General features: G+C 48.1%; 1 pseudogene; it reads left to right on the forward strand.

Annotated features, from left to right (window-relative positions):
* Positions 1 to 1,039: 1,039 nt before the first annotated feature.
* LOC136374923 (class I histocompatibility antigen, F10 alpha chain-like) lies at positions 1,040 to 9,332 on the forward strand (annotated as a pseudogene).
* Positions 9,333 to 16,403: the final 7,071 nt, after the last annotated feature.

Consider the following 16,403-nt stretch of genomic DNA (forward strand, 5'->3'; position numbering starts at 1 on the left):
ATATGGGGTATGTAGTTCCCAGTCTATTCCCAGATGGTTGCTTATTTGCTGTACAATTTTTGAAATAAAGTGTGGTCCTCTATCTGAGGATATGGTGGCTGGAACTCCAAAATGAGGTATTATTTCTTGCAACAGTGCTTTGGTTACCTCTCAGGCCTTAGCTGTTTTGGCAGGAAAAGCTTCTGGCCATCCTGAAAAAGTGTCAGTTAACACCAATAGGTAATGATATCCTCCCTTCCTGGGCAGCTCTGTAAAGTCAATTTGCCATTGTTGCCCAGGTCCACAGCCTTTCCCAATTTGTCCCACTTTAGGCTTTGGGGTGTTTTTGGGATTAGTTCGGAGGCAAAGACTACACTGACGAGTTACTTGTATCACTGTGCCCTGCAATTTCCTGGGTCTTAATTCTTTCTTTTAAATGGTTATACAGGGCATCGATTCCCCAGTGTGTTTTCTCATGTTCCCTCTGTACTAATGACCACAACAAATAGGAGGATACTACAAGTTTTCCTTCTTCTATCACAGCCCATCCCTCCTGGTTATAACTTGCCTTCTCTGCCTTATTTAGTCTCTTATCCTTTTTATTGTATATTGGCTAACCTTCAATAGAAACTTTTCCATCTAGGATTAATGCTGCCTCAATTGTCTCATCAGTTATCTTACTTTTTGCTGCTTCTTTTGCCTCTCTATCCGCCAGCATGTTCCCCTCTTCCAACTCCGAGCTCACTTTCTGGTGTGCCTTGATGTGCATGATGGCTACCTTTTCAGGCAGTTGCACTGCATCTAACAGTCTCAATATTTCTTGTGCGTGTTTAATGTTCTTCCCTTGTGAGTTTAACAGTCCTCTCTCTTTCCAAATGGCTCCATGTGCATGAACTACTCCAAATGCATACCTTGAGTCCGTATAGATGTTAATTCTTTTTCCTTTTGCCAGCTCCAGAGCTCAAATTAAGGCAATTACCTCAGCCTTCTGTGCAGAGGTATTTGTTGGTAATGGTTTGGACTCTATTACCTCTCTGCTTGTGGTAACTGCATACCCAGCATGTCTCTTTCCACTGATGACATAGCTGCTCCCATCAGTAAACCAGGTCTCGGCATATTCAAGTGGGGTATCTTTCAGATCCAGGCGACTGGAGTAGGTGGCTTCAATGGTCTCCAGGCAATCATGGATCACTGGTTCTCCCATACTGCCACTGAGGAAGGAAGCTGAGTTCACAATGTTAGTTACCACAATCTCAACATCATCTTGTTCCACCAGTATAGCTTGGTACTTCAGGAATCTCTGTGGGGAGAGCCAGTGCCCCCCTTTCATTTGCAGGACTGTAGACACTCTGTGAGACACTAGCACTGTCATCTTCTGAGCCAGGGTGAACTTGCATGCCTCTTGGATGTTCACTGCCACTGCTGCGACGGCTCTGAGGCACCCTGGCCACCCCTTAGCTGTCGTATCCAGCTGTTTAGAGAGGTAGGCAACTACCCTTCGATACGGACCCAGATTTTGTGCTAGTATTCCTAAAGCAATCCCTTGCTTCTCATGAGAAAACAAAAAGAATGGCCTACTCACCTCTGGAAGTCCCAAGGCTGGTGCTGACATGAGGGCCTTCTTTAGCTGGTCAAAAGCTTGAGCTGCTTCTTTTGTCCATTGAAGATCTCTGCTTCCTTCCGTGATCAAGGCATACAGAGGTTTAACAAGTAATCCATAATTATAAATCCACAGTCTGCACCATCCTGTCATGCCTAAAAAGGTTCTCAGTTCCTTCACTGTCTGAGGCTTTGGGGTCTGGCATATTGCCTCTTTGTGATCTTGCCCTAGGGTTCTTTGTCCAGCACACACTCCATTGCCCAGGTAAACTACTGTTTGCTTCTCTATTTGGGCTTTCTCTTGGGATACTCAGTTATCCTGCAGGCCCAAAAAGTTTAGGAGGCTTACCGTCCAGTCCATGCATGTTTCCTGGGTCTGGGTGGCTATTAGGAGGTCATCCACATACTGGAGCAACTCTCTTTCTCCTGGTGGAGGTACCCAAGACTCTAAGTCCTTTGCAAGCTGCTCCCCAAATGCAGTGGGTGAATTCTTGTACCCCTGGGGAAGCACACACCATGTGAGCTGGTTCTTCCATCCTCTTTTGGGGTTCTCCCACTCAAATGCAAAGATTTTCTGGCTGGCTTCATGCAGAGGGAGGCAAAAGAAAGCATCCTTCAAATCTAAAACAGTAAACCAGTTTAGTTCAGGATTTAAATGATTTAACAAGGTATAAGGATTAGCAACTACTGGATACAAGTCTTCAGTTATCTTGTTAACAGCCCTCAAGTCCTGTACCAGCCTGTATGAGCTGTGGGGCTTTTTCACTGGCAGGAGAGGAGTGTTGAAATCAGACTGACACTCTCTCAGTAGTCCTATCTTCAGAAAGTTCTCAATGATTGGAATATTCCCTTCTCTATCTTCTTTCTTTAGGGGGTGTTGTTTAACTCTTACTGGTTGTTCTCCTTCTTTAAATTTGATTTGTACTGGTAGTGCATTCTTTGCCCTGATTGATATATTCAGAAGCCCACACTCAAGGAAACACTTGATCTATTATTTTCTTGAAATTCTCTTCTTCATTTGTACTTTTTTCTTTTTTTTTAATTATTATTAAACTTAACAGTTCTAAATACTGTTGATCATTTGCCTCCAAAATACTTTCCCCATTCTTAAATTTTTTCTTTGCCTCCACCTGCTCTAGCAGATCTCTGCCCAAAAGTGCAGATGGAGCTCCAGGCAAATATAAATTCGAATAATTTTCCATTATTTCCTAATTTATACTCCAATAGTTTGCAAAAGTAACCTCTTTCAGATTGGCCAGTCGCTCCTTTTACCATAACATAGTCATTGGTTACAGGTATTAGGGCCTTATTCAACACTGAAAATGTTGCCCTGGTGTCCATTAAGAATTAAACTCTCCAGTCTTCATCCAGTAAAGCTTCTAAATTCTGGCTGTCTGAACCCCAGATCTTCTGGAGTTTCCACCTGATGCCTCTTGTAGACTGTCCTAAAAATAAATTTATTAATTGCTGTGTCCCTTCATTAGATCCAGGATCCAGGGTGGTGTGTCAGCGCATCGCGTCTTGCAGGTGATCTAGAAATTCACAAGGTGTTTAGGAGGGGCCTTGTTTGACAGCATATAGTGCTGACCAAATTATGGTTTTGAAGTTTGCTCTTTTTAGCCCTTCTACTATCAATTTTTGGTATGTTTTTAATTGTCCCAACCCCTCATCATTATTAGGATCCCAGCCTGGGTCTTTAGCCACTTTCAAAACTAATTGCTTTTCAGTTTCTTTTAAGGCATCAAGCAGCAATTGGAGGTCTGCCCAATCAGGTAAATGCTGTTTAATTATAAACTTCATTTTCTTAGCAACCCCTATTGGATCACTTCGATAACCCTTAGCACTCTTTTCCCAGATCTCTAAATCAATTGAGGAAAAGGGAACTTTAATCAGTTTTGTTTCTCCCTCAGAGGTCATTGCTTATCTGCTTGTATGTATGCTTGTATGACCCCTGTGGTTTGTTTTCGGGTCCTGGATGCTATAGGCCCTTATGGGGGAAGTTTGGGGGCTGACAGGGGAAGTTCAGGTTCATCCCACTCACTGTCACTGCTAGGCAGTGGTGGGTATGGTTCAGGAGTGGGTGGAGAAATCCCTGCCTTAGCTGCTGTCCTTCCAAGGGAAGATGAAGTCTGCATTTCCCCCCACCCTCCCCCTTTCCTGTCTTCTTGGAGGTGGTTTAAGTATGTCTTCTGTCTCCTGTTCCAAAGCCTCTACTTGGTATACCTTGTCGGGATGTGTGCACCTCTGATTTATAGAGCAGATGCTGCAGCAACGTTTGGGCTTCCCTTTAGTAGCTTTATTGTCCTTTTCAAGGGCCAGTACTAAAGGATCAGATAGAGGCTTCATTCCACAATCCCTTTGCTACTCAGGGTGATCTCGAAGGCTGAAAAACATATCTGCATATGTCACTTCTGACCACCTTTGTTCCCGCCAGAGGAAAAGCATTAACTGTAATAGTGTCTCATAGTCCAGTGTACCATTTGCTGGCCACTTCACTCCCTCATCAAGTTTATAGAGTGGCCACCACTGTGTACGTAGCTTGACCAGCTCCCTCCTGTACCATCATAGCCCACCAGCTCTTTCCAGTGTGTTAAAATGCACCCCAAAGGGCTTCCTCTGGCAATCTCTTTGCTTTCATTTGCCCCCATATTCAGGATCCTATTTTTCCCAATGCCTTTTGACACACAAGAAAAAGAAAAAAAGGAAAAAAAATAAATTTCCTCTTAAAAAAACCCACTACACAATCAGCCAGGCACTTGACCCCAAATTGCTGGTTATTAATCACTTATTAAACTGGGTCTTCTGTTATGCCTTGCCTTGGGTATATTACTACTAAAATAATTAAAATTAACAAATGTGAACTTTGCAGAGTATCAACCGAGTTCTCGCAGGAATCCAACAATTCTACTAATATCCCGGCCACCTCGGCTAGCACTGGGCTTTCTGTTCTCTGCACACAATCAAAAGCTGCTAGACCGGGTTTCCCTTTTCTGCAGGGACCTGGCTTCAAACACCAACAGTTTTAGGCTCACAAAAGAAACAGCCGGGGTCCCTTGCGACCCTAAACACATTGAACCAAAAAAATTTAACAAGGTCTCGCCAAAATTCCCACAGATTTCAGCCAGGACGTAGCACAGACCCTTCCGCAGGAAAGCGGGGAAGCGGAGGAGACCTTGATCTTACACTGCTTTTCTGCTCCTCTGTGATTGAGGACTAAGCCACCAGCACTTTAAGATACTACCACACACTGGCAACTGCAAACCTCACAAATAGATAAGAATATTTCTTTTTAACTAAAACACCCACTTGCCAAAACCTCTCCGCGTCTTACATAGAGCTAAGGGACGTGGCTTGAGGTTGTGCAAGCCTAGATTCCTCTGCGGTTACCGGGAAAACAAATCACCCCCAATCACCGCGGCTGTGTCGGGCATTCACTTTGAAAAGGAAAACCCCTTAGCCTTGCTTGTTTTGTTTTGTTTTTTTTTTCCTTTTTTCTTTTTTTTTTTTCTTTTGTTCTAAACAATTTATTCACCCACAGATGTTTTTCTACTAAACAACACACGGATTCAAATTACACCATCAGTTATACAGTCCATGATACACTTCAATCATGACATAAGCACTCAAATCCCTCCGCTTTCTCAAAGGTATTCTTCCGCGGATCGGCGGGAGTTTTAAAATCTCCTATAAACTTGCAAAACTTCCAAAAACACTCACAAAGGTTAGTAACACGCAGCAAAATCACACAAACCAAAATACGTACTACACAAGCTTTTACAAACCACAACACAGACAATACACAAATGATTCTTTTCCTCACCAAAGCGCACACAATCACCAAACCACAGGACCACCACACACACACCTTTGGCGTGGGACCACGACCCAAGACGGCACCTTCCGTGCCCCAAAACTCGGGCCGGCCTTTCAGATTATGGATCACCAAGGCGCACCTTTAAACTACAAGCCGAGATCGGAGCCACCACTGTTCCCCAAACCAACAAAACCTGCAGCTCTGGGGCCGCTGCTGCCCTCCCCTCTACGGGAGGGAGCTTTAAATTACCAAAATTGGAGCCACCACTGCTCCCCAAACAACAAAACCAGAGGGAGCTTTAAATTACCAAAATTGGAGCCACCACTGCTCCTAAAAGCAACAAAACCTATGGCCCTGGGGCCGCTGCTGCCCTCCCCTCTACGGGAGGGAGCCACAAGTTACCACCCCTACCTGGAACACAACCAACCATCTACAAGACTCCGCGGAGTTTCCAAAACCCAGTCAGGCTTCTGCTTTGCATAAGACATCTCTTATGACTTATAAGCCGCCTCTATTCCAAGGTACCTGTTCCCAATATTTTTAAACATACCTTTTGTCCGTAGTTCCAGCAGGGTCTGGTCTTTCCCCCGGGGGTGTCAGTGGGGCCCCGGGAGCCCCTCTTCCCAGGAAATTCTGGGTGGGCGCCCTGAGGGGTCCCAGACCCCGATAGCCCCCTCGGCCAGAGAGAGCAGTATCCTGCTGCAGTCGCCAAAACTATTTGTTAAAAAAATATGGATATTGATCTAATACCAATATCCAACTATGACGGACAAAGACTCTCTAACAGTTTGAAGTTAGAAAGTGTATGTTCATTATGACGCTGGGCAGCGTGCGGGATAGCTCCCAAATACACATGCGCAATTTACAGATGATCACAGGGTCTTTTTATGTACAAAAGTGTTGAATACCCAAAACACAAATGCATATTCATGACTCTGGTCCATCCCATTCCCTGCTTCGTATGGTAATTAGCCAAAAAGCAATTAAGCATGCGTAGTTTGTTCTTTGAAATGGGTCGGTGGTTCTTTTTAGGGGGTGGGGTCTCAAAATGATGAAGTAAGATGCGTCTTCCTCGCTTTGCCTTTTTAACCTTTTAGTGTTGGTGACACCTGGATCCTGTTTTCTCAAGACTATCTGATTTATGATCACATTGTGTTCTTGGAGTCTATTGATTAAGTTGACAGGTCTCCTGGTTTATCGGTTCCTTAAATCCGGCTTATGTTAAAAAAAAAAGGGAAGTTTACCTCAACAATGTCTAGTTAGTAAAAGCGAAGTCTACGTCAGCAATGTCTAGTTTAACTAAAGTCCTTTATTCTTCAAAATGTAAAGGGAAGTGTATGTCTGCAAGTCCATGTCTACTTTAACTAAAGTCCTTAATTCTTTAAAATTAATATCTCACCACCATAACACCAATGCCACATAAAGTAAATAAATTACTCTCATCACACAGCACGGAGTTTTTAATTAAAAAACTAAATCATCCTGGAATTTTAAAAATAATTACAAATTAACCTTCAAGTAAAACCTTCAGTGTCATAAACCAAAAAAAAACAAAACCAAATAACGCCTACTAAAAATACTCCTCAGTAAAACCAACTACCAGCAAAAAACGCACACCACACTCTTTTCACTGACTATTCCTGTCACATCATAAAAATAAATCAAAAGTAAAAAACAGCCGTATAAAATCCCACACAACAAATCGCACAAGCTAATAAAAAAAATGAAGCAAACTTACTAAACTCAAAGCTGTTCAATTAACCCTAAACTCTAAAAAAAAGTAGCCAAATCTCAACCTCTACTCTAATTCATAAATAGTAGCCAATACTCTATAAAAAAAATTTAAAAAGTTAAAAAACCCCAACTGGCAGCATAAAAAGTCATCTTAAGTGCTAATAAAAAATAAAAAAATGCTACCAAAAAAAAAAAAAAAAAAAAAAAAAACTAATAAAAAGCACCAAGCAATGAACAAATAAATCAAACTACAATAATAAAAGTATCAAAGCCAAATTAAATTAGCGACTCAAAAAAAAGTTATTCCTAACTAAATAGATTCATAATCCCTTTATCTGTTTATTACTATATATTGTTATTATATAGATATATGCATATATAATCTATGTGTTTGTAAAGTTAGAATTCAAACAGTTTTAGTAAAGTAACAATATATTAATACAGTAGAATGTCCTAAAGTGACTATAATGCTTTTATCCCCAATCATCTGTTCTGTATGTACCATGTGCTCTCTACCTTTAAAACTAATTTGAAAAGTAAAACAAACCAAAAAAACCCACACAGTTTGTTTTACAAAACAATGTTCACTCCTCTGCATTTTCTTCTCCTTTCTCAAAACTATGCATGTTCATCAAATGCACATACAACAGCCAAAAAAAAGGATTTTTTCCTATTAATTAATCTAGCTAACTAAAACAAAAGAACTTCCTGAACTAGTTTTTTTTTTTGTTGTTGTTGTTAGTTTGTTTGTTGGTTGGTTTTTATTAACTATATAAATCTACTTTAAAATAAAAAATGCAAAAAATCACCAAAATCTTAGACCCACGGCCCACAAGCCCTGAACCTCAACATTTTCCAGCACCAAAAACCCAAAACTAATATAAAAATAAAAAACCTAAAATAATTCCGGGAATAAATTTACAATTTTGCCACCTGCCTTCTAAAAACCAAGGAATTTTACTATTTTGTTCCCTATTATTCATTCCTTATGCTTGCAAATATTATGTTTGCCGAATAAATAGTTTTCCCCACTTTTCTATCAAAAAATTCTTTCCCAAGGAAAAAAAAAAAAGTTTTCTCTTGAAAAAAAACCCATTCAAAAATTTCCTCCCAAATTTACCCTAAACAAAAACAGGCATAAACAGCGACAACTCTTTGTGGACAGGATTAGAAATATAAAACACAGGAAAAAACCCTACTAACAGACCAACAAGAAGTATCAAAGATGACTTTTATTAAAAGTGATTTGCAGAAATTGCCCAGCAGTTTCAATCCCAGAACCCCCAAAGCCCCTTCCCTGCTCTCCCAGCTCTCCCCGTTGCCCCTTTCCATCCACCGTGACCCCCCAGCCCCCAAATCTCCGTGTCCCCCCAGTTCTCCTCTCCCTGCGGTCCCTGCCCGTGGCGCTGGCAGAGCCCGGCCCGGGCTTCCCCCAGTTCCTGTCCATGGGCTCCCTGGATGGGATCCCCTTCCAGCACCGCCAGCGCCAGCGGGGCCGGGCGGAGCCGCAGCCGCTGAGGATGGCGGCCGGAGCCCAGCCGGGATTTTGGGATGGCCAGAGCCGGCACAAGGAGCGGCACCGGCATGGGGCCACCAGGGAGCTGCAGATGCCGCAGGAGCGGCACAGCCAGAGCGGGGCTCGGCGCGGGGAGCCGGGCCTGGGGGATCTGTGGGGCTGCCACGGCACCTGTGGGGCTGCACTGGGGATCCCCGGGGCTGCGCCAGCATCTGGGCCGCTGGGATGTGCATCCCTGCGGATCCAAGGGGCTGGCGTGAGCCTCTGTGGGTCTCCATCAGACTCCAGAACTCTGTAGGGCTGCAATGGGGCTCCGTGGGGCTGGGACACGATCCCGTGGTTCTCCGTGGGTCCAATCCTTGCCCAGGTCTCCACACGCTGCAGGAGGTTTCCGGCTGTCACCTCCTGTCCCACGGGAGCGTCCGCAGATCCCATCGGCTCGGCTCCCACGGGCGGGAATTCCTCTCCTTCCAGCCGGGATCCGGGGGATTCGTGGTGGCCCATGGTGCTGCCCAGGTCACCAAGAGGCACTGGGAACACGAGGAGATCGAGGCTGAGGAATTCACAAATTCGCTGGGACACACCTGCCTGGAATAGCTCCGGAAATGTGTCAGATATGGGCGGGAGGCACTGGAGCCTAAAGGTGGGGAGGGCAGAATTCCCATGGGAATGTGGGATTTGGAAATGTGAGATTTGGGAGAGGAAAATTTGGCAACATTGGAATTCCCGTGAGACCTCCAAGGATGGATCCCACTGCTGTCCCATTCCCATGGGAATTCCTCAGATGGATCTCACTGCCATTCCATTCTCATGGAATTCCATGGGCAGATCTCATCCCATCCCTCTGCCATGGAAACTCCAATCCCATTCCCCCCAAACCCATCCCGGGTGTCGCCCTGTTCTTTGCCCTCCCCACCCCCACAAGACTCCTGGGCGTCCCTCCATGACCCACTCAGACCCCCCAAACTCCACCTGGGTCCCCCCTCATCCCCCCACGGGGATTCCTGGGAGTCCCCTTGTGTCCCCTCCCCCAGGACTTTGGGGGTCCCCCCGACCTGTCCGTGCCCCTCCCCCGTTTCTGCCCCCCTGTGATGGTGGGGGCCGAGTGCTGGTGCCCCCCTGCCTGCAACAGATCCAGCGCTGAGGGGAGTTACAGGGGCCCCTGAGGACTTGGGGTCCCCTGGGATTTGGAGTGACACCCCAGGCCCCCAGGATCTCCCTGAACACGCTGACGCTGCCCGTGGGAAGTGAGAAGGTTCAGACCCGGCACGGGGTCCCAGCTCTCTCACCGGAATCACGCAGGGACCCCCAAACCTCAGGGTAACCCCAATCCCCCCAGGACACTCCAACCTCCCCAGGATCCCAAAAACATTCCAAAAACTTAAAGGGGTCATGATCAACCCTTAAAAGGGCCTTGTGGGGCTGCGGCCCAACAAACACCCTAAAATGGGGAGGAAAACCACCCCTGTAGTGGTGAGATCCCACCTGGATCCCGGCTTGATGGCTGGAGCCATCGCGCTGCTCCTGCACACTCGAGATAGGATCCCAGTACAGCCCAGTCACTCCCACTCCTGGCATCCCCCCTCACCCCTCTCTGCGTTCTGACCTGTCCCGGCTCCATCCCTGCTCGTCCCGCGGGCTGTGAGGGGTTCTGGAATGGAGGAGGAGGAGGAGGAGGGAGGAAGAGGAGGAGTGGCAGCAGGAGCAGGAGGAAGAAGAGCAGAGGAGGGACCGGGCGGTTCCAGCGCTCCCTGAACCCGCAGCCCCCCGGGACCATCAGCCCCGATCCCACAGGTGCCCGGGGAGGGGGAGCTCGCCCCAAATATCCTGGGGCGTCCCTGGGTTTGGGGTTTCTGGGGGGATGTTTGGAGCTTGCAGGGCTCCAAAGCCGAGCCAAGGTGTCCCTCGTGGGGACATGGGGGGTCCCCTGGGATTGCTGGGACCCCGTTGGGGGGTGCTGGGGCAGGAGCGGCGGGATGGCCGGGAAAGGGATTCGGGGGTCCCGGTGCCGGCAGTGGCTGCTCCCAGGATGAGCCCAGTTGTCCCCCCCGTGTGGTTCCAGTTTCCTCAGCAGTCCCAGTATGAGCCCAGTCACTCCCATTTATTGCCATTATGACACAATTTGCCCCCAGCAGGGTCTCAGTTGCTTCCACTTTCATCCAACGCATTCCCAGTTCTCCCAGTTGCACTTAGTATTCTCCTAATCTCCCTCAGGAGGACCCCAGTCACTCACACTTACCTCCAGTGGCTCCCAGTCGGTCCCAGTCACCACCTACATGGTCTCAGGTACTCCCAGTAAATCCTAGTTGCCCTTGTAGTCATTGCCAGGCACTCCCAGTTCCCTCAGCAAGGTTCAGCTGCCCCCAGTTTTATCCCAGTCACTGCCAGTACATCCCAGTTGTCACCAGTATGCATCCTGTCATTCCCACTTGCTCCCAGTGTATCCCCAGTAGGCTCTCAGCATGGCTCTGGTAGCTCCCAGTAACCCACAGGCAGTGTCCGTTCACACCCACTGTAATCCCAGCATGATGCCAGTCGCTCCCAGTGTGATCCCAGTGTGTCCCTGTCAATGCCAAGATGACCCCAATAGCCTCCAGTAGGATCCCTGTGACTTCCAGCCTCTCCCAGTATATCCCAGTGACCCCTAGAACGTTTCCAGTCATTCCCAGTCAATCCCAGTTTGTGTCAGTTTGATTCCAGTCATTCACAGCCATTCCCAGTCAATGCCAGTATGAGTCCAGTCACTGTCAGTGTGATCCCAGTCCCACCCAGCATGGATCCAGCTGCTCCCACTGTGATCCCAGTATGAATCCAGTTGCTGCCAGAAGAGTTGCAGTTGTTGCCAGCTCCTCCCACTATGATCCCAGTTGTCCCTTGAATAGTCCCAGTCCATTGCAGCATGGTCCCAGTCACACCCAGTAGGATCCCAGGCATGGTGCCAGTCGTTTCCAGTGTGATTCCAGTCCCCCCAGTATGGTTACAGACACTCCCAGTATATTCCAGTCACCTCAGTAAGGTTCTGGATACCTCAGAATGATCCCAGTCTTTCCCAGTTACTCCCAGTTAGGTCCAACATGTTCCCAATTTCTATCAGTTGCCCAAAGTACAGTTCTAGTTTCTCCCAGTATGATTCCAGTTTCCCCAGTTGTGGTCTCAGTCCCCTCAGCATGGTTCCAGGACCTTCCAGTTGCTCCCACGGTGTCCATATTTTCCTCCCAACATGGGCCCAGTAGCTCCCAGTAAGGCCCAGTCAGGATCCACTCACACCTGCTGTAATCCCAGTGGCTCCAAGGATGATCCCAGTAGGACCCAGCCACCAACAATATGGTTCCAGTCACTGCCAGCACCCTTCCTGTCACTCCCAGTCTGGTTCCGGTGAGATCCCAGTCACTCTCAGATATTCCCAGTACTATTCCAGTCACTCCGTGTACGGTCCCAGTCTGGTTGCAGTAGGATCCCAGTATGACCCCAGCATGGGCACAGCTGCTCCCATTATCATCCAGCCTGGTTCCAGTTGCTTGCATTTATCCCCACTATGGTTTCAGTCTGTCCCATTATATCCCAGTTGCTCCCGACATGTTCCCAGTCACTCCCAGTTGTTCTCAGTTTCATCGAACCTGATCCCAGTTGCTCCAGCCACTCCCAGGCACCCTCAGTGCAGTCCCAGTTGGTGCCAGTATGGTCCAGTATGATTCCAGTCTCCCTCAGCATGGGACCAGCCTCTCCCACGGTGATGCCAGTAGGATTCCAGTTCCCCCAGCATGGTTCCAATTGCTCCCTGTTCCTCCCAGTTGGGCCCCAGTCCTGCCCATTTCTCCATTGGAGAAAATCCTGCAGAGGTGGATTGAGGTGGAGAAATGACACCAAACAGCCACCAAGGATTCCCAAACCCCTCCAGAATGCTTAAACTTTAAAAATTCCATCTCAGAGAGGAGACTGGGAACAGCTGGATTCAATCCTAGCCACAGACTTTTAGAAAAGTTTATGTGTAAATTATTATACAGGTGGAATTGAACCAATATGCAATTTGTCCCAAAGGATTAACAAAGAAATACCAGATATATTTCTATAAATACAGCCAAGATTGACTTTGATCAGTATTAGACAAAATTATTTATTTATACCGTAGAGTAAATTTTTAAGGAGTTATTTACTACACAAAATAGCAGTTAAAAATTTTAAGAATACATTGCTCTATATTGCTGAGCCCTGCAAAGCTAAAGGTCACCTGTGCCCCCCTGGCTCTGGCAGCCCCTGGGGCAGGGGGAAAGGCCAGAGAAGGGGCTGGCTTTGGCTGCTGGATGTGGGCTCCAGCAGGGACAAGGAGGAGTCAAGGGAGTGGATGGAGCCCAGTGAGCAGCCCCTTGTCCCCATGCAACCCTGGGATGGTTTGGATGGGAAGAGCTCTGCAGGGCTCATCTCATCCAAACCCCCGCCATGAGCAGGGACATCTTTCACCAGATCAGGTTGTTCAGAGCCCTGTCCCAGCTGGACTGGAATGTTTCCAGGGATGGGGCATTAAACACCTCCAGCCAGCGCGGCACAGGGCAGGTGGCCATGGCACAGCCCCCAGCAAGGGATCCCCTCTGCTTCTGGCCACTGACACCAGCCCTGAGCAAGGGGCCCAGGCAGTGGGCTCAGGCCACTGGCCATGGCCACAGCCCCTTGCCATGGCCCAGGGCAGCTTGGGGTGATGATCCAGCCTCACTCCTGGCCCAGGGCAGGGCTGCAGTGCCCTTCCCCACAGCCTGTCTGCACAGAAGCATTTCCAGGGCTCCCTGCATTTCCCTTGCCTTCACTCTGCCCTCACTCACACACCTTCCAACAACCCACCTGCAGCTTGGAGCTGCAAGGAGTTCAAAGCTTGTCTGTCCTTCAGAAGTTGGTCTGATTCTGCCTTCAGCCAACTCTGGATTTGTGTTTATTGCAGAACTCCCTGTGTGTCTAAATCATTCCTTGCATGGTTCTGCCTTGGGGAAGGGGAACCTCCTTGGTGGATTCATGGTCTTGGAACACACTTGAGCAGATTATCTGAAACTGAGGAGATTTAGATTGCTAAGAAAGGGAGAGAACCCCTAGTTTCCTGAGTGCAGAGAGTTCTGCAAGCAAAGCAGTTCCCAGGTGAGGGAGGGGAGACAGGATGGGGTTGGGCAATGTGGAGCAGGGTTGTCTACACTGGGTCGGACCTCAAGGCACAGTTTCTCTAAACAGCCCAGACCTCCTTGGGAGAGACCCTGGCTTAATTTTAGCCACTGAATGCTGCCATCATCTCTTCTCTAAACAAAACAAATACACCCCTGAAAATAGGAATATAGATGTTTTAAAAGGTCTTTAAAATATTTCTCCAGAACTCTAGGAAAAAGGACTTCATAATGAACAGCAGCAGACCAGAGGGAAATCAAGGCACAGGCATGGTTTGCAAAAACTTCTTTGATCCTAATGAGCCCCGTGGTGCATTTGGTGCTGAGACCTGGAACCTCAGGGCCTGAGAGGAGATTGCACAAACCTTTCCAGGAGTCCAAGTGAGACAAACACTCAATAGATCTGGAAGTATTAATTGGTCCATCCCAATACAGGATCTTCAAGGAGTCCTTGAAGGAGAGAATTGGAGGCCAGGATTGCAAAAAACCTCCCAGAGACACAGTATGGAAAGTAAATTCCAAAGTACCTTTAAAACCCTGAGTACATTGAAGCATTAATGAGCCCCACTGAGTGTTGTTACTGGCTGAGAATCTCAGGGGACTCATTAAAACAGATAACTGAAAGGCATGATTCCATTAACCTCTTACACTCAGTGTCAAAAAAGAGGTCTTAAAAAAACCTTGGTCAGCCTGGAGTATTTAATGAGATGCCCAGACTATTTTTACTGACTAAGAATCCCAAGGGACTTGTTAAAGTAGAAAATAATCATGTGGCAATCATTTCACAAACCTCTCATAGAGTCACTCTTCAAATGGAAACACCAAGTTCCTTTAAAATAAATACCCGGATGCATTAATGAGCCCCACTGAGTGTGGTTACTGACAAAGCCTCTCAGGAGACTAATTAAAGCAGATAATTGGAGGGCAGAATTGCAGAGACCTCTCAGAAACTTCAAGGCAAAAGCAAAACCCAAAGTCCTTTGAAATACCTGCAGTCCTTGGGAGCATTAAGGAGCCCCCCAGGGCCATTCCTGACCAAGGCTCCCCAGGGACTCCTTCCAGCACATCCTTGAGGCCACTGCCATGGGAGGGGGATGCTGAGGGCAGGACAAGGAGCTGACAGTGCCCAGCCTTGCTGGGGCTGTGCCAGGAGGCCCCAGGGCCTCAGGACAAGGTGTCTCCTCACAGCCCTTGGTGGCACAGAGGCTGCTGTGCCCCAGGACACCAGGACTTGGCTTCTCTTTGTCCCCACCTGTCATCACTGCCTGCAGTTCTCTGCTCTGCCTGGGGCCTGGGGACACTTTCTCTGTGGTGTCCCTCAGTGGGACCCATTAAAACTTCAGGAAACTTTGGAGTTGGATTCTGACTTGGAGCTCTTGAGAGGTTTCTTCAGCTCCCTCTGAGGGACTGATGTTCAGGGCCTCAGCAGAAGCCCTGAGAGGCTCATTAAAGTCCTTGTGCTGTGTCTGTGCTGCTGAGCTGGGCTGGGCTCCTGGCACAGAGGCAGCTCCTGGCAACCAAGAAGAGCTTCAAAACACCTTTCTCTTGCTGAGCAGCTCTTCTCCCAGCCCAGCAGGGCTGGGGCACTGCCTGCAGCCAGCACGGGCACAGCACACAGGCACAGAGAGCTTCAATCACTCAGGGCTGGGAAGGGGCTGAGAAGTGACTGCGGGAGAATCACTGCCAGCCCTTGGCACAGGAACCTCTGGCTGCAGGACAATGCAGCTGCAGCTCCTGCAGTCATCTCCTACAGCTGGAACATGCCAATGCCTACAGACTCTGTGAGTACATTCTCTGATTGTGTCTTGTGTGGAGCAGCCAGGGGTGCCCAGGGCTGTCCTGCAGAGCAGGGTCCTGCAGCCCAGGGCGCTGTGCTGGGGCAGGGACTCTGCTGCCTGCCAGGGACAGCTCTCAGCCAGCCCTGGGAGCTGCTCCCAGCACTGGGGGACAAGATCTGGGTGGAAGGAGACCGCTGGTACATATGGAAAATGTTCTCCCTGTGTGATGAGCTTATTGCATTGTTTCAGGACTGCTTCCAGCATGACATTTAACTGCAGAACATTTCCAAGTAGATTATCTAGGTATCACAGTGAGGCTGGGGCTCCTAAACAGAGAAAATTATGGCTTTTTCATCTACTGCTCTGTGTTGACTGGATGGGAAAATGCATATAGACATTCATCTCCCAGTTCAGGTTTAGAAAAATAAAAGAATTTTCTCTCAGATTTTAATAATTCAGGCAGTGACAGAAATCAGCAGAGGGTCCCTTGCAGGCAGCATCAGTGTCACTTTTCCAGCCTTCTCAGGGTTGCTCTGTGGTTGCCATCAGAGCCTGCAGAGCCAGAGCTGCCCCTGGGCAGTGCCTGAGCTGGGAGGGGTCTGCAGGGCAGGGCTGAGCCCCCAGTGCTGGGCTGGGCTCTGGCAGCACTGGCAGGGTCCAGCCCTGGGCACAGGGAAGCAGCTGCAGGCAGGGACAGCTCCAGGCAGCAGAGCCCTGGGCAGGCAGTGGGGGGAAAGTGCCACCAAGCTGTGCTGGGATATTGAAAGTCCTCTCCAAACAGAACTATTCCATGATCACTGTTTTTACAGATCCCCATGCCAAGACACTGCAAATGTCCAACA

Source organism: Sylvia atricapilla, unplaced genomic scaffold (genome assembly GCF_009819655.1).
Source record: "Sylvia atricapilla isolate bSylAtr1 unplaced genomic scaffold, bSylAtr1.pri scaffold_213_arrow_ctg1, whole genome shotgun sequence".
In the NCBI taxonomy this organism is placed as follows: Eukaryota; Metazoa; Chordata; class Aves; order Passeriformes; family Sylviidae; genus Sylvia; species Sylvia atricapilla.